The 23,177-nt window shown below is 44.9% G+C and overlaps 1 long non-coding RNA gene across 9 annotated transcripts in view; it reads right to left on the bottom strand.

Moving 5' to 3' along the window:
- The window catches only part of LOC128327664 (uncharacterized), a 146,824-nt gene that overhangs the window by 110,348 nt on the left and 13,299 nt on the right, over nucleotides 1–23,177 (bottom strand). For 4 of the 9 annotated variants that reach the window (XR_008308726.1, XR_008308729.1, XR_008308728.1 and 1 more), the window contains exon 3: nucleotides 12,767–12,855. This is a non-coding gene — a long non-coding RNA (uncharacterized LOC128327664). Of the gene's footprint in view, nucleotides 1–11,534; nucleotides 11,642–11,865; nucleotides 12,386–12,766; nucleotides 12,856–13,157; nucleotides 13,227–23,177 lie in introns of those variants that run through there. The other 5 variants (XR_008308730.1, XR_008308733.1, XR_008308734.1 and 2 more) reach the window with 4 other exon arrangements.

Genomic DNA, 23,177 nt, shown 5'->3' with positions numbered 1-23,177 from the left:
CCTGTTCTTCCAGTCAGACCACCTGCACTCCAGACGGGCCAGGTCTGAGTTCCACATCAGACTTTGAAATAGACATGCACAATTGATCTAATTTTGTCTGAATCCAGGTACTGAAATCACGCAACTCTACAACTATTGATTGTTGCACTGCAGAAAAAGATAACATCTCTGTTTGAAAATAAGATTCCGTTATATTGGATATTTCCCTTGCTATTTTATTACTTGGGTATACAAGAAAAGAAAGGAAGGAGGAAATTCAGAATTGAACCCCTAATTAAAACCTATGGTACAAATAAATTATTTATTTCTTTAGGGGCTGGAGTCAAAACCTTATTCTGAATACGTTATACTTGTTAATAAACTGCCAATGTGTTCCCTAATTATTGAACAACTAAACTGGCCTTCATCCACCGAGAATACAAGTTTTGACTCTCTATCTTGAGCCTAATTATGCAGTAAATAAGTAATGTAAGGGAATAATAAGATCAAAATGTTATTAAAAAAAACCTCCAGCATGCTCATACATCAACCCAATACCAAAAGGAGTACAGTAAAAGAAACTTGAAGTTCTGCAAATAAACATTACCACAGATCACAGAGAATCACAGAGTACAACTTCAACATAACATTCTATGAAATATGGCAAACTGTGACCATTGTGTGGAATTAAAGAGAACTACAGATTACCAATGAAATAAGAAAGCAGAATAGAAAGTGACGTAACCAAATTCTTTGAGGGATAAATTTGTTTGGGAAAATAAATCACTACACGCAAGAGGTCCAAGGTTATAAGATCCTTCTGCCGAGCAATTAGTCCCTTAATTGGAGAGCCAGTGTGGTGTAGTGGTTAGAGTGCTGGACTAGGACCAGGGAGACCCGAGTTCAAATCCCCATTCAGCCATGAGATTTGCTGGGTTCCTTGGAGGAAGAGCGGGATATAAATGTAAAATAATAATAATAATAATAATAATAATGAATTTTCAGCTGCGCGTGAAAGATCCAAGAAAGAGAGAGAAAAAATAGGTCCGTCTGAAGTGCTAAAAGTAAATGAAGGAAACCTTATAAAACAAGAGAAGGAGTTAATTTGTAATCCTTTACTGAGTTTGTAATGTTACACGAATGTAGTACAGCATTAGTCCAAGATTAATGTCCTTAAGGTCCTTGAAATCTCCGCAGAACAGATTTAGCTCCACAAAAAAGAGTCTATTCCAAGTAAATACAACCAGATCACTCTGCTGTGAGTCAGAAACAGTTTATAAATAAACCTTTCCGCCAAAGTTCCAGAGAAGCAACAAACAATTAAGTACAAAATACAATACAAGTAGATCTGTGATACAGGAGGAAAAAACAAATCCAAACAACGTTTATACAGGAGAAAAAAACCTGAAAACAAAAAAGGGTAGGGGGGACAGTAGTTCTTCATTCACAAAACGTATGTCCAAATGAATTACTACTAAGAAAGAAAATATCACCCAGTTGTAAAAAAATAATTAGCTAAAGTCATAAATCTTGCCCCCCATTGAGCCAGAGATAACTTTAAATCTTGCTATGCTTCTGGCATTGCAGCAATTACTCTCCAACTAGCATAGGAAGACCCTTCAAATAGCCCTGCTTTATTGCCCAAATTCCGGATGTCTATACGCAGAAAAGAGAGACAATGAACTTAATAAACGTAGAGGTTACCTAGCGGTAAGGAAATACAAGAGAAACAGCAGTCCAAATGATGTTAAATCAGGCAGATGATAATATTCAGGATGACAAGGAGACTCTGTGCTGTCCTGGATTCTGAAGAAAGTCCTTTTATGGGTTTGCCAGACTTCCCAGGGCTCTTGTCTGAACCCCAAAAAATCTTCGGCAGTTCCCAAGATAACAACAAGCTCTTCACTCTGAAAGACAACTTTGCCAGCTGCTTTTAATTAAGGAGTGTGCGGGAGGAAGGACGGAGCTACACAGGCTACATCCTCACAAGCGCATCGCCATCTTGCTACCACTGCACACACATGCATCTTCCATCAATCCATCTGCTCATTCCTCTAAACAGGTGTGTCCCATACATTGACATTTTACCCTCCCAGTATGAGACAAGTGGGATCTGTAATCTGCCTTCCTTTTATAAAACCCAACTGATCTGGGTTTATGTACTACGCTATAAATTTGTTTAATCTTTTGGCTAAGCAGGATGTAAAGATCTTGAGATGTTGATTGAGCAAGGCAATAGGATTCCACTAACTCCTAATCTTTATTAGGTTTTGGAAGCACAACAATCCTAGAGTATCACCGCGACTTGGGAATCGCTTGACCTTCCAGGATGGAATTGAATAAGTCTACAAGTCTAGGTATCAATATGTCACCAATTTTTTTTATAGGCCAGGGCTGTAAGACCATGTGGGCCTGGAGATTTATGGCTCTTCAGTGATTTAATAACTTCTAAGAGCTCTTCATTTGTGAATGGCTCATTTAGACTGTGCCTATGATGGTCCAGTGGGGAAGGAGCTTGCCTAGAGTGCAAGAGGCTGTTAGTTCAAATCCCTGCAGGTGCACTTCCCAGACCGTGCCTAGTAAATATATTTGTAGCCACCTATATTGGGAAGCAGCGATATGGGGGTGCTGAAAGGTATCATCTCATACTGCACAGGAGGCGGCACTGGCAAACCACTCCTGTATTCTATATTCTGTATTCTTGGTCCTATATGACCAAGAAAATCACATGGAATGTGATCGCTAGGAGTTGATACCAACTCGAAGGCACTGCCTCAGTAAATTTGTCAGTTTCATTACTGTCTGATTGATCTGAGGTATATAAATTAGAATAAAAATTAGCAAAAGACTTGCATATCTCTGGGGCATTACTTAAGTCTCTATCATTAGCCTTTTTGATTTGCTGGGTTGAGTTATGTTTTACCTAAAAAAATAAACCTATTTGCAAGAGTTTAGAACTTTTGTTCCTGTGTTCATAAAATCTTTGCTTAGTCACGGCAGTGCTATCTTTTGACATTCAAAAGACTCCAGTTCCTTTCCCTTCTGTAATGATTTCTTATATATCCTACCAGAGCTAGTATCTTTATGCTTTACATCCAAGTCTTTGATTTGTGTTAAGTGCTCATTAATAGCTTTAGTATTGTTCCTTTTCATTAAAATTGTCTCTTTAATACAGTCTCCCCTCAGGAATGCTTTCATAGTATCCCAATTAATCACTTTGAGAGTGTCCAAATTGTCATTATGCTTATAATATTGCTATATGGCATCATTAAGTCTTATTACAATATCAGGTTTGTCCAGAATTACAGGGCTTAACTGCCAAATTTGAGAGAATTTTTGAGACTTCATGAGCTTGAAAGATGCAGATATCAGGGCATGATCTAATAGTCCTATAGATTCAATATCAGCAGAGATTATTGATAATTTTGAGATATCAGTAATTAAGATATAATCAATTCTTGTATACATTTTAAATCTAAGTGGGGAGTATGTGAAATTCCTGGCTGAGCGGTTAACCTCCCTCCAGACATCCACAAGTGGAAATTTATTAAAAAGCTTTCCTAAAGAGTGGACTTGCCTTGACTTTCGTGTTTCATGGACAGCTTTGTAGCACTACAGTTTCAATGCTGAGGATTACAGCATCTTCTCTATACACAAAACTATTATACCTTCTGTATGCACACACACTGATCCATTCATACACACGCATCTTCCATCAATCCATCTGCCCATTCCTCTATACAGGTGTGTCCCATACATTGACATGTTGCCCTCCATTTGCCCTCCCAGACCTCCATGTTTCCCTCACTTTGGTGCCCTCCATTTCCCAGCCTTTATCTGCTGAGGCTCTGAGGCTCAAACTGTGCAGACAACTACATGAGCATGGCTGCTAAGCTGCCGACTCCTCCCACTACTGGCCAGCCCAAAATGTGATGCTGGTGGTAGATACAGATGTATTGTTCTGCCTGCTGCTGTTATCTGGCCAGGCAGCTTAAGGGGCAGGAAAATTGGCAGGTGGGCCACTGCCACTGCTGTAATGGTTTGACAATCATGCAGTGGCATGGGCATGTGAGCTACCAGTGTTCCTCCTGCTGACATATGAGGGAGATGGACAATCATGTCATAGCATTGTCTGTTTGCTGCCACTGCACCACTCCACCTTCCCTTTCCCTTTCCTTCAAAGTCAATTAAAATTAGACCAGAAAGTGCAGCAAAGCAGTGCCTACAGAGAGAAATGTAGTGGAAAAGGCAAAGAATCCTGGTCCCATTCTCTATTCCCTGAGCTGACACCTGGCCTGAATTGGGCAACTGTGCCTCTTTGGACACTTTGCAAACATTGTCTCCTTAACATGGCAGCAGATCTGTGAGCCGCCTGAGACCCATCAACAACATTTAATGGCCATAATAAAAAGCATTTTTAAAACACAACAACAGTTAATGGCCAAACTAGATCCTACGTTGAGATCAGAATTCGTGTATATTTTCAGAGCTATTCTTCAGGCACAGGAGAGCTGGTCTTGTGGTAGCAAGCATGACTTGTCCTCTTAGCTAAGCAGGGTCCACCCTGGTTGAATATGAATGGGAGACTTCATGTGTGAGCACTGTAAGATATTCCCCCTAGGGGATGAAGCCACTCTGGGAAGAACAGAAGGTTCCAAGTTCCCTCCCTGGCATCTCCAAGATAGGGCTGAGAGAGTCCTGTCTGCAACCTTGGAGAAGCCACTGCCAGTCTGTGTAGACCAGGGATTCTCAATGTTGGGTCCTCAGATGTTATTGGACTTCAGCTCTCATAATCCCCAGCCCCAGTGGCCTTTGGTTGGGGATTATGGGAGTTGAAGTTCAAGAACATCTGGGGACCTAACGTTGAGAATCCCTGGTGTAGACAATACTGAGCTAGATGGAACTATGGTCTGACTCAGGATATGGCAGCTTCCTGTGTTCTACAGTGTTCAGAACAAAAGGAAATATATGTCTGATACGATTGCAGCTGATGGTGAGATCCCTCTCCCCCTCCCTTCATCAGCTTGATTTGGAACTGAACTATGAAAACCAAACTATTTTTCAAACAAATCAGAGTTGGTCTTTTACAAGCCCAGTATGAATCTGAACCTATGCAAACCAGCAACATCATAATTACAATATCCAAGTGCTTCTTAGGTTTAGAGGTGTGCGAACAGGTTTGGAACCGAACCGGTTTGTCTTCGAGCCGGTTCGGTTCAACAGTTCGGGTCACACAGGGGCCATTTGTGCATGCATGGCAGCCTCCAAAATGGCCACCCCAATGGGGGAAAGGCCCAGAAAGGGCTGAAGACCACCTAAACCGGGTGATGCCTGCAATAAAGGAGGCGGGCAGGTGGAGGGGAAATTCTGTGGACACCCTCCACAACCTCGGAAAAGCCCCCCCAGAGGGGGTAGGGATTTTTTTTTAACTTTTTGGTCTGTGAGACCACCACCCACCCCACACCCCACCCCTGCTGACCCAACGAAACCATGTGGGGTTTGAGGGGAGTGCCGGACTTAACTGGCCTGGTCCGGGCCCAGTTTGAACTGAACAGGGCCAGCTGGTTCCATGCACACCCCTATTATGGTTGTGCAATATATAAGACCAAACCTGATACTGGATTCAATGTAGGATATATTGGACAATTTTGCATTGGAACTTATGAGGCATTGGGGCTATCAGGGTAGATCCAATACAAAACTGTCCCATACACCCAACATCTAATTAGATTGAATTGGTGCATTGAAAGCCATTTTTAATCTTTTCCCACCTGTCTGGGAATGGAGCAGTTTCCCATAAATGGAAAATACTGAGGCAGGGAGAAGGAGAGTAGTTTTGTGATTGTCATTTGTAGTTGGTCAATGAGAGAATGATTTTTCAAGGCTGCAGCTGCTGAAAATATGCTGATCTGCATCTCTGTTCCCTTCTAATCACCATGCTTTGGAGAAGAACGTAGAAACAATATATCAAGGAGGGCATCTCTCCTTCTCAGAATGTTTGGCACCTCTCTGCCTGCAACTTGAGAGTGGGTGGTGGTGGGCAAAAAGTTGTCTCAAGCTAATATAAATATAAATATAAATATAAATATAAATATAAATATAAATATAAATATAAATATAAATATAAATATAAATATAAATATAAATATAAATATAAATATATGAGAGCTATACTTCAAATCTTAAAAGTTACCTTTTCAGAAATTCCTGAACTATCTACTGAAATTGAAGTGGCATGAAGCCCGAATAACCTGGTTTGCAACAATACAGTAGCCCTCTTCAGACATTACTGAGAGGATGCTCTTCATGAGTAGAGCATCCATATTGGCACTGGAAGTCCCACCCTGGCCCCGTAACTCACCCCTACAGCCCAGCACCACTCACAATCAGAGCAGCATTCATCTAAAGAGGCAAACACCATTTCCGTGATGGCAGATACTCACATAAACACCAGAGGCACTGTTTACCTCTTCAGGTGACCACTGCTGTGAGTGGCGGGCTGTGAGGGTGAGTGGCAGGGCCAAGGTGGGACTTCCTGCCATAATTTAGATGCTCCCAATAACAGAAATGCCAACCATCACTGAAGCGGTGTTCGTGTCTACAGACAAACACAACTGGAAACTGAAAATAAATGATCCTTCAGAAGCTTAAATTTCCTTTCTGGCCTCAACAAGTGGTAGCCAACTAAGGTCCACAGCAAATGAACTAATGAACCTCAAATCGATAATACTGTTGGCTTGGTGAGAGGCAAAACAAAATGCTCACTGTGCCTTCATCAGAAGCTACTTTAACCTCTGGCATGAACCAGAGAGAAGTCAGCCCCACTTCAGTCCATTCTGTTTGCCCCATCCCCTAGCCCAGGCTGTGCTGATAGCCTGGAGGCTGAGGCTTTCTCAGCTGCCAGTACTGCTGGCCAGTATGCCCAAAACTGAGTATAAACAGCCACACTAGAAAGATGTGCTTCACACTGACATACTCTCAAAGCCCATAGTCTCATATTTTAAATAAAAGTACTGTCATTTTGAAAATACTCCTTTATTTCGCAACTTGCTGCTATTTCCCTTCATCTTATATACACAATTTTATACTGGCATCTCATTAAGCCCATATAGATCAAAATTCTACTACATACTGGTAGCTGATGTGTGGTGAAATTCTTGTCAGGATAAGTCAGCCAGAATGAGAAAGAGAGCTCACTCTGAAGTAGTTCTGTTCTCTTTATGAGCTCATCATTTGATCTGCCTTCTCAACTGTGCAGCCTTTTTATTTCTTGCTTTCCAATCGACCATTTACATTTTATATATTTCCTGCCCTCCCCAAATATGAGTGGATAAGGTCAAAGTTCAAACCTAAAATAGCAAATCATCTCTTAGATGGCACATAAAGTTTTCATCGTCTTTTTTTTTTTAGTTCCAAAATCTATAAAAGAGATTTTTTGCATCATAAGTGCATTTTAAACATCATATCATTGCATCTAAAATGCTCCATAAGTCTATAAAGCAGTCATAATATAGAAAGGCTTAAAAAGTACAGTGTAAGATAGCATTGATATGTAATCTTACGAAATTCTTCTCATATATTAACCCACTGAGAACTAGAAGGGCCTTTAGTAAAGACTAATAGCCATATCTGAATATTGTTTTATTGCTTTGGCTTATTGATCAAAGGATATATCACTTTGTTTACTTGTTCGTTTGAAATATTTTTATACTGCCCAAAAACTTGCATCTCTGGCTGGTTTACAATTAAAATCTTTTAAACATTAAACCAATTAACAAATAAAATCATTTAAAACACACACAGAGAGAGACTAGGACTTATCCCTTAAAGAGAAACCAGCCCCTCAAAAGATCCCCTCCTCCTGTTAGTTAGTTTGAAGGGGGGAAAGCCTAGATGTTGCTCTGTTTAGAAAAGCTTGCTCATCTCCTCAAGCTGCATCTGCTCTTCACAGAGTAGGTGTTGTAAACCTGTCAGGCTAGCCAAACGGAGCATAAAACAGGCAGAGGCAGAAGTATAATAGCAAAGTCTTACAGGAAGAAATTCTCCAAACTAGGTTCAGTCCAAATCCAATCCAATCAATCCAACAGAGTCCAAATCGAAGTCCACGGGCAAGGTCAACACAGTCCAGGGTTCAAACACAATCTAGGCAATACACGTACACAGCCAATTAGCTCACAGGAAATTGATGTTGCTATCAGCAGGGGAGCTGTGGTGCAGTCATCTTAAATAGGCTGACCCCCCCCCCCCCGTGTTGTTAATCAAGAATTCCTGAGTCAGCAGCTTTGCATGTGGTTCCTTAACTCTTGCTGTCTCTCGGACCGACGCCTCTCCACAGCTGAGACTGGTTGTGCCTCCTCCACAAGAGCTGCCTCACCCGGCTCTAACTCATTTTCAACTCCCCATGCATCGTACCCACTCTTCTTTGCAACTTGTGATCCTTGCCATCCTTCCTCTGCTGTAGCCTCTGCCCCCTCCTCCAGCTCCTCCTCAGAGTCAAACAGAAACACTGGAGTTTGCTAGCCCTGGCAAATGCTAGCCATAGAAAATAACACAGAGAGAGAGAGAGAGCGACACTAGGACTTATCCCTTAAAGAGAAACCAGCCCCTCAAAATCTTCCCTTCTCCTGTTAGTTTGAAGGGGGGAAGGCTAGATGTTGCTCTGTTTAGAAAACCTTGCTCACCTCTTCAAGCTGTGTCTGCTCTTCACAGAGTAGGCTTCCAACTTTCATGGCGAAGAAGACATTCTCTTAAATACCTAGGGCCTAAGCTGTTTAGGACTTTATAGGTAATGACCAGCACCTTGTATTTTGCCTGGAAACATATCAGTAGCCAGTGCAATTCCTTCAAGACAGGAGTAATATGGTCTCTCCTAGATGACCCAGAGACTAACCTGGCTGCCGCTTTCTGAACCAACTGCAGTTTCTGGACTACGTACAAAGGCAGCCCCACATAAGGCGCATTGCAGTAATCCAGCCTAGAGGTTACCAGCAGATGTACCACTGTTTTGAGGTCGTTCACCTCAAGAAACAGATGCAGCTGGCATATCAGCTGGAGCTCATAAAAAGCACCTCTGGCCACTGCCTCAACCTGGGACACCAGGGAGAGGTTCAGATCCAGAAGCACCCCCAGACTACATACCTGTTTCTTCTGGGGGAGCATGACCCCACCCAGAACTGGGAGATCAAAATTGTCTCCTGAGTTTCGACCCCGCACAATAAGTACTTCCATCTTATATGGATTCAGCCTCAGTTTGTTATCCCTCATCCATCCCATTACTGCCTCCAGACAGGCATTTAGGGAGGTTATGCCTTCTCCTAACGATGTTGACATGGAGATTACATACTGATCGGCAACTAGAAAATGCAAGTACAATAGTTAAACCATTTAACCTGGTCAATCATACTAGCAAAAACAGAGAAACATTTGGTACCATGTTTCCCCGAAAATAAGACAGTGTCTTATATTAATTTTAGCCCAAAAAAATGCACTAGGGCAATTAGCGGTACATCAGAAATTACTGCTAGGTCTTACTTTCGGGGTAGGTCTTACTTTCGGGGAAACAGGGTATTCACGATGAAATAAAATTCAGTACCACTATATATTTCTATAGGTAACTGTAACCTTGATATTGTCTAAATAATTTATATTGAATATCTTAGAGACAAACTGTACATTAAGCATTGTCTGTTGTACGGGCAGGGTTCCTCCCCAGCTGTGGGAGGGCAATCTAGTTAGAGCCAAAGGCTGCCTTCAGACATAATACGAAACTGCAGGCAACTGTGTCAGAGTTTCAAGAATTTGGTTGTCCAAATGTGTGAACCTGTGGCTTCAGCACTGAACCACGAGTTAAGCCCTCAAACCTGAATTAGAACCTTCGGTTACCTTTACGTTCCACCACCAAAACCTCAGGTCAGAAAGTGGCATCATGTCATCCGAAAGCTGCCAGAGGGGTCTAACTGGAGTTGAGGGTAGGAAGCTCCTCCTACTCCCTTGCCTGCCGCAGCTTTCCTTCATGCATCAAAGGAAGTCCACACAGCCAGTGCCTCCCCCTTTGCAGTCTCCCAGGCTGCAGATCACAATAGTCTGGGAATGCATGAGGGAAGGGGAGGCAAACTGTGGGTCTGTTGGACCCACGCTTTGCCCTTATGTGTGAAGGCGGCTGACACCTTTTGAAGGGGTTGTAACCTTTTGACACCATGATATTTTTGTCTCCAATAATCTTTCAGAAAATCTATTTGCCCCAAAGGTGTTGTTGCAGTTGCCAACTTTGGAAGCAAGTAGTAGTCCCTGCTAACTGGGCAAAGAGGCAACTTCTAATGTGGTGATTCTCTTTATTTAGCAGGGGGAGAGTAAATGGCCCTACCCACCCCCAGCACAGTACCTCCAGTGGCTGTTGCTGGTGTCTATCTGATGTTTCTTTTTAGAATGTGAGCCCTTTGGGGACAGGGATCCATCTTATTTATTTATTATTTCTCTGTGTAAACTACCCTGAGCCATTTTTGGAAGGGCGGTATAGAAATTGAAATAATAATAATAATAATAATAGTAGTAGTAGTAGTAGTAGTTTCAGGGGTGATTTTCAGGGGGAAATGGCATGGAGGGGGAGGGGTAAGCCTTGCTCTACTCACACAGTGGTCCCAGTATAGACTGGGCCCTCCTAAAGGCTACTATTTTTTAAAAAAATCACATCGTTTGGCTCTTATTTGCTTTTGCATTATGTTGATGTAGCCATTGAAGCATAATAAAAATCAGGTGCTAATGTGATCACTGCCTGATCTTAAGATATTAAACCTTTTATCTAAATCTTTAATGAAGTTACCGATATTTTTAATGAACTACAGTTCAACTTGCCTCAGTAGAAAATTAGTCATTTAAAAAATAAATAAATAGGCATTGCCTAATTAGTTGGTTTTTTGAACCATGTGAGTAAAAATGTCCTTGATACACTAGTTCTGATATTATTGTGGTACTCATAAAACCGAGATTTAAGTCAGATTTCTAAAAGGGTAAAGTAATATTTCTTAACCTGGGCTGTGGAGAATAAACAGTTAAAAGTACAGCCACTGATTATATCAAAGTTGTCATGTTGTGCAGTACACTCTTTGTTGGCTGTTTCTCTCTCACACACACAAACCTTCCTAATTAAATGCAACCACATTTTCATGTAATTTGTGGGAGGACTTACAGTGGCAGAGGTATAACCCATCTCAACCAGAGATGTAACCAACCACTTGCTGAGCAGCAAGTTGAATAATGGCTACTGTGTATAAAGAAAGCTAGTTGAGAGTTTTGGTCATCCATCCCAAATGTATGCATTGAGATAGTAAACACTGAGATTGCACAACACAATTCTAAATTCAAATGCCAGCAAGAAGAAATATTACTTCCATTTGCAACAGAGACTACAGCAATTATTTTTTGTAATGTGGAAGTTTTAAAATTTTCTTGTTATTGTAAAACTTTTCACTGCATATAATTAAGACATGCATGTCAGCTGAAGAAAATGCAGCATATTTGCATAGAAATAACTATGGCAAACTGAAATCTTAACTATAAGCCATTTTAATCACTTTCCTAGACATCATGATAATTACTTCTCGTTGACACACTTGAAGAGCTTCCTTGCAGCAACTGAATACGTTCATGACGATTGAAGTTTTCCCTGGTGAAGTGAGATGAGATGCGTGCAATATATTGAAGTGGGCAAATCATATTTTTCATTGCTGCCTAATAATTAGCAAAAATTCATTACTCTGTGTTTGCTCGAGACCTAACAAAATAAGCTTGTAATTACTTGTAGCTCTGGGCAAGGTAAATATTTGATGTGATGCTGGTGAATCAGTTTCCAGTGATATAACGAGTCAGCTGATCAAATCTTTCTTTAGCCTTTAATAGGATTCTAAGCATTAACAACAAAGACAAGGACAAATCTATCTTCCATTGTTGCTCCACACTATCAACAGACAACTCAGGAGACAATGACTATGGAAAAAATAGATAATGAACCCTCTGGAGAATGGATCTCAATAGACAGGTTTGAAACCAAGCAATTGCTTATAGAAAATTCAGTATTAAAAAGATTAAAGAACCACCCCTATCTACAATATTTTGAAATCTTTATAAGTATGGAACAGTGGGTGCACAGATTTTTTAATTTTTGCAACCACCACATTTTAATCTTGATGATATTTTTATAGAAAGCACATGAAAAAACAACCTGTGGTTTTAGAACCTTTGTTTTTCCTTATGACTCCTCAAATTGTCAGGAAAAGACAGCAAAAGCATAACTTGTTTTGTGAATTGTATGACTCAAGATGGTTCCACTCAATGGGAAAAAAGTCAAAAGAATGTATCCATTCTTCATGGGAAGCACGAAGCATGTGATTAAGAATGACCAGATTGGAGCCTATTCGAATTGGGGAGGAAAATCCAAAAGTCACAATAAAGTTATACCTTTATACAGACCAATTAAAACATCACAGACCTTGTTCATGAGTTTGTGACATCTTCGTTGTTAATACAGAAATTACAGCAATAATATAGATATCGCCTAGTTCTTACCTATTTCTAGATATTACGTGTTAACTAATACAGATATTACCTAGGGCTGTGCATCACATCAAACCAATAATTGGGTACAATATGATGCAAGTCTTAATGGGGGCTTTTTCCATCAGAAACAATTTCGATGAAAAATGTATCTGATATTCATAACACAACACAATATGCAACACAATATCAAATTTTATTGGAATTGAATTGGATAGTACTGGAGGATGGGGCTTACCTTGTAATGCACATCCAGCTTTTCTCAATAAATTGGCTGCCTTCTGGGCAGCTGCAGCAGTGGCATTCCTTCCCTTCCCTGGTCTCACCCTATAATGGAAAGGGAACAGGAAAGGGAGCAATGTCATTACATGGTGCCCTTTTTCTGGTGCATTACTGGGGGAGGGGGAATGTCCATGTCCTATAGTTACATCAGCCAAACACACAGTACTTGCTCCCACACTCATCCTTGCACTGAATGAATGAATGAATGAATATCTTTATTATGGTACTTGACCAGATTTCAGCATTATAGTACAAAGTTAACATTCAATGCAGTTGGTACAGGCTGTCAGATACCACAGTTACATTTAGGTAGAAGAAGTTTACTCACATCAGGGACATATCCTTACCTAACTGATAGGGGGAGCCTTCACCATTACTTGATGAATCTTGTATGCAATGGCACAAAATTTAGCAACCTAAGAAGTAACAAATACAGTCTTATTTGCAAGAAGGTCCCAGGTGAAATGTTTGACTAACAAGCAGAAGGTTGCTGGTTCGAATCCCGGCTGGTATGTTTCCCAAACTATGGGAAACACCAATTTTGAGCAGCAGCGATATAGGAAGATGGTGAAAGGCATTGACTCATATTGCGTGGGAGGAGGCAATGGTAAACCCCTCTTGTATTCTACCAAAGAAAACCACAGGTCTCTGTGGGCTCCAGGAGTCGAAATCGACTTGATGGCACACTTTACCTTTACCTAGGTGAAGTTTGATTTCTCTCTCACACACACCGCCAGAAGTGCATGTTAGAGAGCTCAGGAGGGGAGATGTCTTTATCTGCCCCAGGTACAGCAGAAGTGCATAGGTAAGGAAGCACTGCTAATTAATATTGTCTGGAGGAGTTAAAGTTCCAGATAAAGTCATTTATTTAGGAAATCCATCAGGATAGATTAATGGCTCATTGCTAGCTACATGCAGGAAGAGGGGAGGGAGAAGACAGAAGTCGCTTTCTCTGAGACTATCAGTCTAACAAAGTAGAATCAGAGTCAGAGAAAGCATGGTCATGGGGGGAAATGCCCTTACTGGCTGCCTCTACCCCTAATGGCCCTAGTGGTCAATAGGGTTGGGTGCTAAGAGTCATTGCCATCAGGAGCTGCATCTCCAACTGTGCAGAGCCTGACTTTAATTTGAGCTATGCAGGCTGCTCTTTTGTGAGGTCAAATGACCAGCCTGTGTGGATGACCAGTGAATAAGTAGTCCATGCTGGTATCAAGAAACAGTGGGGAAGAGTTTGCAGTCTATCATGGGAACAAAACTCTAACACTGAAATGGAAATATTCTGCGATTAATTTGGAAATTCAGTCTGAGACCAGTTCTTTTTTGAAATGAATGCTGAGGCAGACAATTCATAATTAAGAGAGGGGGTACAGCTTATGAGGCCAGCTGTTTATTGGGGGCTGAGGTGCAATGAGCAAAGAAGACCGTGTTTGGGGGGTGCAGAACGTGACTCTTTGGGGAGCAAGGTGCCAGAATTACATTTTACATTCTTACAGCACACACTGCACATTCAGGGGTGCAATACAAGAGGGAGCAAAATAATAATTGCCGTGCTGTATTCCAGCACTGTTTATGCATTAGGGGTGTGTGAAATGTTTCGGGTACAGAATTATCTGTACCCAAATCAGGCCATTTCGGGCGATTTGTGCACAAAACAAATCGCCCGATTGCAAGTTCCAAAAGTTTTGTTGACAGAACAAATCGCCCAGATTTTGGATCCGAAAGTTTTGTTGTTTTGGACCTTCATTTTGTGGCGATCTTTGTGTGTAGTCTCCATTTTGTGTTTGACATCGATTTGAATTTCCTGACCTTCCAACCTTCAGATTGGTAAGGGAAAGCATGGGCTGATCTGCTGGCAATTGTCTCCTTGTTCCCGATTCGTTCTTTTGGCTCTGCAAGTGCTAAATGAGCCCGCATTGGCCAGGGGAAGGTCGAAGAAGGGGCAAGGGTGGGAGGGAGTTCAAGGAGGGATTTTCAAAGGGATTTAAAGAGGCAGCAGCAACAATTCTGCCTCATGGAGAAAAGAGAGAGAGAGAGAGAGAGAGAGAGAGAGAGAGAGAGAGAGAGAGCGCTTTGCTTTTTGCTTTGCCAAGTTGCTTTGCCTTGATGCCTATTGTTCTACCTTGCCCAGTGCCACCCAGTCTGCCAGTGCCTGTGCCATCCTAGGGTGGATTTTATTCTGCATTAATTGCTTTTTGTAGAGAAAGAGAGAATTCTAGAGAAGAAAAGAGAATTCCAATTTTCTCACCACTTCCTGCTGCTGAGAGAATCACTGCCTGCCTGTTCCAGTCACCAACCCCAGAGCGCTTGCAGCCACTGGCCACCTGGCCAGCCAACCACCACCCCCCCCCCGATTTCCCAGGCTTTTGTCCTAGCCCCCACCCCACCCCCCATCTGAAAACTAAAAAAAGAGGAGAGAGAGACCAGACCACAGAAGTCGAATACCGGACACAATGTGCATGAAGCCTTAGACTGAGTGAGTACCCATCTATTTTCACACACACACACACACACACACACACACACACGTACGTCTCTGGAATTGTGTGTTCTTGGGGTTTTTTCCTGTTTTGAGGGAGGTTTGGGGTTGCAACTTAATTTTAAAAGTTGTGTGCTGTTTAGAAAAAGTTTAAATAGGGGTTCTGTCTGTGGGAAGGATCCCTGTTAGCTAGTACTAAAAGGTGGTTAGAAGCGTAGCGTAGCCTTGTGGGTTTTTTTTTAAAAAAAACCAATTCTGTCTTGTTTTTTCCCATTCCAAAGATATATATTTTTTTGCATTTTTAAAAAACTGAAGCCTGTCCTCCAGCCTTCTGTGCCCATCATATAGATCAGTATTAATATTCTCTGCCCAGCAGCCTACAGGCTCTGAGTGGGCACAGACCCGAGCCTCCTCCCTGCACCCATTTACCACCCACCGCCAACTGCATCCTTTAAAGAAAGAAAGCCTTCTGCCTCCCCGCTTCCCAGTCCAGCAGCAGCCTATATCTGCTCCCTAGTGCCCAGCAGCCTACAGGCTCTGAATGGGCACACGCTCTAGCCTCCTCCCTGTGCCCATTTACCACCACCACCACCACCTGCAGTCTTAAACAAAGAAAGCCTTCAGCCACCACCCCAGTCCAACAGCAGCCTATTGTATCTGTTTCCTAGTGCCCAGCAGCCTACAGGCTCTGAGTGCGCACATGCTCCAGCCTCCTCACTGCACATTTAGTTTATCCCACCACCCACACCAAACTGCAGCCTTTAAATAAAGCATCAGCAGCAGCACAACCTATTGGCACTGGATGTGTGTGGGGGGTACACACTCTGCTGAAGTCAGCCCAGCCCCTGTTCTTGACCCTTCACACAACTGAGTTTTCCCTTCCCTAAGACACTCTCCCCACTTCTGCCCCTTTTCTCCCAATTCTTTCAAAAAAGTTTTATTTTTGTTTTTTGAAGTCAGGGTTTTAAAAAGAAGCCCCCAAAGAGATGGGTGGGTGGGACAGAGGAGTGCCAGATAGGGGGAGGGCTTTTCTTGCTGGTTCGGCGGGGGGGAGGCGGCAACAGGGGCCTATTGCCCAAGTCACCCCCGCCCCTGCTTTGGTGTGCAGGCTGGACTTCTCTCGTCTGCCTGGCCCTATGCCAGGGCCTGCAGCAGGGCAGCATTTAGAGGGGAGGGCCTCCCCTGCCAGGAAATAAGTTCTTCCCATGGCAGATGTGAAGGTGGCACACATGGAGCCAGCTGCCAGTCCAGCCAGATCCAGCTTGCCTCCCTCCCCACCGGTCCCTGTGTGGGGTGGGGGCCTCAAGGTTGCATCTGAGGAGGCCGAGGAGAAAGCCCCTGTGTTTCCTATCCCTGGGACTTCCCAGGCCAGCTCTGAGGGCAGTGGTGGTGGCATGCCCCAGAAGGCACCAGCAGAAGCACCACCACCCAAGCGGCCCTGTTTCTCAGGAGAGTCCAGGAGTGTGGTGTGGGATCACTTTGAGCTTTGCCCTGGTGATCCCAGCCATGCTGCCTACACACACTGCAAGGCACTTATTAGCAGGGGCAAGGACCCTAAGCACTTCAGCACGTTGGGTCTGCTGTTGCACCTGTGCTGGCAGCACCCAGGGGTCCAAAACTCTACTGGCAGTGGCACTAGGCCAAGTGCCTTCCTGCTCTTAGGCAGGAAAAGATGACTGAGCAGTGGGTGCAGCCTGTGGGGAAGTAGTCTGATGGCCCCAAACCATATCTGATTTCCTGGGCCATTGGGGAGATGATGGCTTTGGACAATCAGCCTTTTAAAATTGTGGAGTATGTCGGCTTCCACCTGTCTGCTCCAGCTGCTTGCCCCAGAGTACAAAATCTCCTCATGCACCACCTTCAGTAGGAGGGTGGTGCCCTCCCTGTACCATGCATGGAGGAAGGCTGTGTTGGCCCAGTTGCATGCCGCCGGGCCCAGTACCAGTGTGTACTTCACTGCAGATCTCTGGATGAGCTGACGGCAGCTGCACACGGCCTTCATGTCCCTGACAGCCCACTGGTGGGGGCATGGGAGTGAGGGGATATTAGGCTCCGCTGGTGCTGTATCCATCTCCTCCCATGCATGCAAGCCTTCTTGGGCAGTGTTGCATGTGGAGGCGATGGACACAGACCACAGGTTGGATGAGTTGTTGGCGGTCATGGACTGACATGTGAGGACTTTGGCTTCATGGTCACCAACATCGCAGCCAACATTACTGAGGTGGACAAGAAGGTTCAATTTGTGCACATCGCTTGCGCTGTACACACTTTGAAACTGGCGGTGCAGGATGCGCTTGGGCTTAAGCAGGCAAAATCCAAGTGCCAGCAGAGGTTAGGTTTAGTTCCCACCCCAGAACCTGCTGCTTCCGTGGCCACTCTTGTGGACCTGTGCCACAAAATTGCTGGCCACTTCCAATGGAGCAAAAAGGCAAGGTGCCTGCTCAAGGCCAGGCAGATTGAGCTGGGCCTTCCTGAACACCTGATCCCCCAGGATGTTCCAACCCAATGGAACTCCACCTTTATCTTGCTCCAGCACCTACAGGAACAAGAGGGAGCCTTCCACAGCCTGGCAAAGTGTAGTGGCTTGGATGTGTGCGACCTTTGAACTGTGGACTGGAAGCTCATTTCCTCTTAGTACTCAAATCGTTCTATGCTGCCATGAACAGGTTGTGTACTGAGGCAGCTACACTGAGCTGAGCTTTGCCCACCAGTCTTCTCCTTGCGAAGACCATGGGTGATCTCCAGGCCACTCTGACCACTGGACACGCAATTGCCCTGGCAGATCGGCTGAAGACTGGGGTAGTGGAACAACTCACGGCACCCTTGGGTGTATCTGCATTGCATGTCCTGGCATGCATCTGCGACCCAAGGATGAAGGGCAGAGCTGTCACCCCGACTAGCTGCCCAGGTGGAGGGACCTCCTGGTTGAGCATGTCAGGTGTGCAGAGGAGATGATGCTAGGTGCAGACAATGACCAGGAGGAAGGGGGCTGGTGTGCAGCCTAGCAATGCACATTCCACCCCAAGCAGTAGGGGTGTGCATGGAACCGTCTGGCCAGGTCCAGTTTGGGGGGTGAACTGCACCTGAACCTGACTGGGCCAGGTCAGTCTGGCACCCCTCAAACCCCCCCAGTTCGGTTCACACAATGGTTCACACAATGCTCATATGGTCCATGCGAGGCCCTAGGCCTTACTAGGCCTCACAGAGGACATTTAAACCGGGAAGGGTAGTCAGAAATTTAATAGCGGTCTCCCCTTCCAGCTGTCCTGCCAGCTCTTTGACCTCAGGGAGCACTGCCAACAACTCACATAGTTTTTCCTTGCTCCTCTGTAATGCCAGGTCGGTCCAAAATAAATCTGAACTCATCCATGATTTGATCGTGGATGAAGGGGCCGACCTAGTATGTATTACTGAGACTTGTTTGGGGAAGGCTAGTGGTCCAGTTTGGTCCCAGCTTCTCCCGCCAGGATATTCTGTAGAGAGGACGTGGGCGGGGAGGTGGGGTGGCTCTGGTCTATAAGGATAACATCTCCCTTACCAGGGTCCCTGGCAGGGTATTGGACCATATTGAATGTGTGTACTTGAGCTTGGGGACCAGGGATAGATTGGGACTTCTGTTGGTGTACCGATCGCCCTGCTGCCCAGTGGAATCCCTTACTGAGCTCACAGACTTGGTTGCGGAACTCGCGTTGGAGTCTCCCAGACTCTAGGTGCTGGGGGACTTCAATGTTCATTTTGAGACCAATGTGTCTGGGGAAGCTCAGAAGTTCATAGCGGCCATGACAACTATGGGCCTATCCCAAGTGGTCTCTGGACCGACGCATATTGCAGGTCACACGCTTGATTTGGTATTTTACTCTGATCAGGGTGGTGTTCCGTGGGTGGGGACTCCTGTGATTCCCCCATTGTCATGGACGGACCACCATCTGGTTAAGGTTGGACTTACAACCACTTCCCACCTCAACAGGGGCAATGGGCCCATTAGAATGGTCCGTCCGAAGAGGTTATTGTATCCATTAAGATTCCAAGAAGCCTTGGAGGGATTTAATGTTGGCTTTGCTGGTGATCCTGTTGATGCCCTGGTTGAGAATTGGAACAACTTGCACACCAGGGCAGTAGACATGATTGCTTCCAAGCGTCCCCTCTGACCCGCTTCAAAATTGGCCCCTTGGTATACAGACGATCTACAGGGGCTGAAACGGCAAGGTAGGCGACTGGAGCGCAAGTGGAGGAAGACTCAACTCGAATCTGACAGTTTGCGACATAGAGCACATCTAAAGATCTATGCTGAGGCAATACGTGCGGCAAAGAGGTGGTTCTTTTCTGCCCATATTGCCTCTGCGAATTTACATCCAGCGGAGTTGTTAGGGTTGTGAGGGGATTAGCATCTGCCCCCCCTCCCTTGAACCAGAATTTGGAGTCATCAGTTACCCACTGTGATGTGTTTAAAGAGTTTTTCGCAGATAAAATCTCTCGGATTCGGGCCAACCTAGATGGAGACTCCACAATTAATTTGATGTCTGACCTGGAGGTTCCCAACGACTCCTCTTATGTGATTCGACTGGATCGGTTTCAGTTTGTGACTCCTGAGGATGTGGACAAGCTGCTTGGATCAGTGAGGCTTACCACTTGTTCTCTTGACCCTTGTCCAACATGGCTTTTTCGATTTAGCAGGGAGGTTGTTGTAAACAGCCTGGTGGATATCATAAATGCTTCTCTGAGGTAGGGCAGGATGCCTCCTTGTCTTAAGGAAGCAATCATTAGACCTCTTCTAAAGAAGACTGCATCAGATCCCTCATAGTTGAGCAATTACAGGCCTGTTTCCAATCTCCCACGGCTGGGAAAGGTAATTGAGAGGGTGGTGGCCTCTCAGCTCCAGGTGGTCTTGGAGGGAACTGATTATCTAGACCCATTTCAAACTGGTTTTGGGGCGGGCTATGGGGTGGAGACTGCCTTGATCGGCTTGATGGATGATCTCCAATTGTCAATTGACAGAGGAAGTGTGACTATGTTGGTCCTTTTGGATCTCTCGGCGGCTTTCGATACTGTTGACCATAGTATCCTTCTGGAATGTCTGAGGGTGTTGGGGGTGGGAGGCACTGTTTTACAGTGGTTCTGCTTCTGCCTCTCGGATAGATTCCAGATGGTGTCGATTGGAGAAAGTTGCTCTTCAAAATCTGAGCTTAAGTATGGTGTCCCTCAAGGCTCCGTACTTTCTCCAATGTTTTTTAACATCTACATGAAACCGCTGGGAGACATCATCAGGGGATTTGGAGCTGGGTGTTGGCAGTATGCTGATGACACCCAGATCTACTTCTCCATGTCAACTTCTTCAGGAGCTGGCATATCCTCCCTAAATACCTATCTGGAAGCAGTAATGAGCTGGATGAGGGAGAATAAACTGAAGTTGAATCCAGATAAGATGGAGGTACTTATTGTGCGGGGTCAGAACTCTAGAGACTATTTTGATCTGCCTGTTTTAGATGGGGTCACACTTCCCCAAAAGGAACAGGTCTGCAGTCTGGGAGTACTTCTGGAGTCACACCTCTCCCTGGTTTCTCAGGTTGAGGCGGTGGCCAGGGGTGCTTTCTATCAGCTCCGGCTGATACGCCAGCTGCACCCGTTTCTCAAGATCAATGACCTCAAAACAGTGGTACATCTGTTGGTAACCTCCAGACTTGACTTTTGTAATGCGCACTATGTGGGGCTGCATTTGTACATAGTCCGGAAACTGCCGTTGGTTCAAAACGCGGCAGCCAGGTTGGTCTCCGGGTCATCTCGGATAGACCATGTTATTCCTTTACTGATGGAGTTACACTGGCTGCCAATAGGTTTCCAGACAAAATACAAAGTGCTAGTTACAAAGCCCTAAACGGCTTAGGCCCTGGGTACCTAAGAGAACATCTTCTTCGTTATGAGCCCCACCGCCCATTGAGGTCATCTGAGGAGGTCCATCTCTAGTTACTGCAAAATTGTTTGGTGGCGACACAGAGACGGGCCTTCTCGGTGGTTGCCCCGAGATTGTGGAATGCGCTCTCTGCTGGGATGTGATCCTCCCCATCTCTAGCAATTTTCAAAAAACACCTGAAAACCCTTCTTTTCACCCAAGCTTTCTCAGCTTCCTAAATTGTGGGGGGTTTAATTTCTGGTTTATTTCAAAATTCAGAACCCAATTTCGGGGTTTTAATCACTGTAATTGCTTAATTGTTGTTTTAAAATGTTTTTAAATAGTTAATTATGTTGTTTTTAATTTGTTTTAGCTTTTTACTGTTTTAGTGGTGTGTTTTAATTGTAAACCGCCCTGAGCCATTTTGGAAGGGCGGTATACAAATCAATCAATCAATCAATCAATCAATCAATCAATCAACCAACCAATCAAATAAATAAATAAATAAATAGATAGATTTGAGCATGCGTGGTGGCCTCCAAAATGGCCACTGTGCCAATCTTTACAGGCCCGAATGGGCCGAAAATCAGCCCAGGACAGGCTGCAGGGGTGAGATAGGAGGCTGGTGTGGGGGGGAACCTTTGCAGACCCCCCGCAGCATTTAGGTAGCCCCCGAAGTGCCTACAGTTCAAGAATTTTTTTTTTTAAAAAAAATTAAATAAAAAAAATTCCCGAACTAGGGCGGGGGGTTCGGTTCGGTCCTGTCAGACCTGGGGGGGGTCGGTTCTAAACCAAACCCCTGAACCCCCAAATTGAGCCCCAACCCCCAAACCAGTTCGCACATCCCTACCCAGCAGCACTGCCACCACCACCACTTCTTCCCAGTGCAACAGCGCAGTTTCTCTGGCAGTGGCACCAACGGCGTGGCCAGTGCCACCTCCGCTTTCTGCCACCCGGTGGTTCACAGAGGGGTCCTCTGGTGTCTTGCTAGAGGGAGAGGGGGAGCCTACCTCTCCCTGCAGCCGTGCTGAGCAGTCTGTTCTGCTCTACCCGCAGGAGCCGGCGGAAGACCAAGAGACGGCGCCGTGCCAGTTTTGGGCAATGTGTCACCATGTCTGGCCAGACTTGGCAATTGTTGCTGGCCGGTTTCTCTCATGCCCGCCGACCAGTGTCTCAAGCGAGAGGTTGTTCTCCATGGCCGGGGACATGATGACCCCTCTACGCTCATGTCTGGATGCTGAGTTCGTCAAGCAGCTGGTCTTCTTGAAGGCCAACCTCCCCCTGCTGGGCTACTCTGAGCTGGCTGTGGAGGGTGAGTGACTTGCATCACCCCCCTATGCAGTGCCTTCCATGCCATGGCAGCGTATCCTGACCAAGATGTGTCACAGTCTCTGCCCCTTACTTCTGCTGACACATCCAGACACAGCCACCGCCTCAATGCCAGCCCAAGAATGGTGAGATGGGGCACTGCTGCTGGCACTCAAGGCTAAGACAAGTGAGTGCTCCCTGCGTCACGGAGGAGTTCTCCCAGATGTTGCTGAGAGAGACTACAACTCCCATTCCCCACTGTTGCAATGGCTGGCCACCATCGAGAATAGGGACAATGGAAGTTGTAGTCACTCTCAGCAGCATACATCTGTGGGTCTGTTGTTTCTCAGAAAATGAGAGTGTATTCATTGTTCGTCATTGAAAATGAATCAACTCTCATTTGCTACCAGAGAATCTACAGTCACAATACCTCAGAAACAACAAAACCCAGTACCCCGTGGGTATGGGGGTGGTTTGCACCATATGTGCACTACACCACCACTCTCTCTGGGCCACCACGGTGCCCAACAAGTGGAGTTATGGGGCTGCTGAAACCCCCATTATTCCCTATGAGGAAAAGCTTAAAGAAGCGCAAACCTCAAAAATTCTTTAAAAATCAGCCCTTTGCCCAATTCCTTTGAAATCTGGATTGTAGCAGGCACCAATTGAGACACTACTGTCCAACCCACTCTTCTG

The sequence above is a fragment of the Hemicordylus capensis genome, chromosome 5 (genome assembly GCF_027244095.1).
Source record: "Hemicordylus capensis ecotype Gifberg chromosome 5, rHemCap1.1.pri, whole genome shotgun sequence".
Lineage (NCBI taxonomy): Eukaryota > Metazoa > Chordata > Lepidosauria > Squamata > Cordylidae > Hemicordylus > Hemicordylus capensis.
The sequence above is the reverse complement of the archived record's forward strand: the minus strand, read 5'-3'. Positions and strand labels throughout refer to the sequence as shown.